The sequence below is a fragment of the Leucoraja erinacea genome, chromosome 32 (assembly GCF_028641065.1).
Source record: "Leucoraja erinacea ecotype New England chromosome 32, Leri_hhj_1, whole genome shotgun sequence".
In the NCBI taxonomy this organism is placed as follows: Eukaryota; Metazoa; Chordata; class Chondrichthyes; order Rajiformes; family Rajidae; genus Leucoraja; species Leucoraja erinaceus.
This window is the reverse complement of record NC_073408.1, coordinates 287,501-289,420: the sequence shown is the minus strand read 5'-3', so window position 1 is coordinate 289,420 and position 1,920 is coordinate 287,501.

Below are 1,920 nucleotides of genomic sequence, written 5' to 3'. Positions count from 1 at the left end.
AAGTGCTGTGAATTCTGACAAGGTAATGGTGGCATTAGTGAGTGATCTGTGGGCAGGACCTCCCTGCAGCCTTGTGATGGTGAGTCCGAGTGTAAATGATATCGGACAAAGGGGGAAGCCAGAGGAAGAATCCTGCTCACCTTTTCATTAAACGTTAACTCTGATATTCTTAGGATTGACATTTAATTATCGGATTGTAATACAGGTGGGATTCAAACAGAAGATGTGTGAGGTGTGAGACGGGCTGGGAAGATCATCAAAGACCCCTCACACCCCAACCATGGACTGTTTGCCCTCCTCCCATCAAGGAGGCGGTACAGGAGTCTCAGGTCACGTACTAGTAGGATGAGGAACAGCTTCTACAACAATACAATCACATTGCTGAACTCGGAGTCCCGACGATAGACTTCTCTGGTCCCTCCGTCCCCATTGTTTAATTATTCTGTATTTTTTGATTATTCCGTATCTTCTCTCTTTCTATTTTTTTTATTTCTTTATGTACAACTACTACGGACTGACGCAAAACTGCATTTCGTTGTACTCATACTTGTATTTGTGCGATGACATTAAAGTTGAATTGAATTGAATTGAAATAATGTGATTTCTTCCTGGTTTGCGTAGATCTGCTGTAAAACAATTTGGCTTGGGGTGAATCTAGACCCTTGTGTAAATGTAACTGAGATGGGTATAAAGTCAACACCTCTCACCCTGAATGTCCCAGACCGGTCATTCCCACCTTCACCATGCCCCTGACCACTCCCAGGCTGGGCGCACTGACCGCCTCCCTCCACCCCTCTGACCCTCTCTGACCCTGGCCCTCATCCCCTCCTGACCTCCCTCTTTCTGATGCACAATGGTCAGTCCTCAGCAGAGGCCTCACGTTGAGCCCCTCTGCCCCCACCTCAACACCCCAGGCCCACCATGGCGTTGAGCAACTCTTCCCTCAACACATAGTCTCCCGTCTCCAACATTCCCCTTCCACATGGACTCCTTCTGCCGGCCTCTACTCTCTCTGGGCCTTTCAACAGTCAGCATAACATCAGCCACCTTGTCTTCTCCACTCCAATCTCTCCCCCTCTGAACACAAAGCTCTCCGCACTCTCAGCACCAAGCCCAACATTGTCATTCAACCTGCTGACAAGGGAGGTGCCATGGTAGCTTTGTGGGCTTACCTCTACCATGCTGAGGCCAGGAGCCATCTCTCGGACACCTCCTCATATCTACTCCTCGACCATGACCCCACAGGTGACCAGCAGAACATCTTCTCCCAGACTGAATCTGATTTCATCACCTCTGGCATCTTCCCGCCAGAGTCTCCAACCTCATCGTTCCCCAGCCCTGCACTGTCCACTTCCACCTTCTTCCCAACTGCCACAAACAGGACTGGTCTAGCAAACCAATTGACTGCTTGCTCCTGCCCCACAAACTCATCTCCAGATATGTTGATTTCATCCTATTCCCCCCTTGTCCAGTCCCTTCCAAGACACTCACACTCCCTTCAACCTCACCTTTCCCATGAAAGGTCCAGTCCCTTTACACCTCCACCCCCCACCAGGAACATCTCAGGGCCTTCCCGTTCTTCCTTGAACGAGTCCCAGTCAGTTTTCCTCCACCAACACTCACATCCAGCTGGAGAAATGTCATGGGCACTGGAATGGCCATAGCTGTGCCAAACGTACACTGGCCTCATCCCCCAACTCATTCACCGCTACATTGACAACAGCATTAGGGCTGCTTCCTGTACACGTGCAAAACTCAATTTCATTAACGTTACCACTAACTTCCATCCTGCCCTCAAATGCACTGGGCTCTAATAACTTTACCCTCTTTCTTGATCTCTCTGTCTCCATCACAGGGAACAAACTATCAACTGATGTCTACTCCAAGCCTACCGACTGCCACAGTTATCTGGACTACACT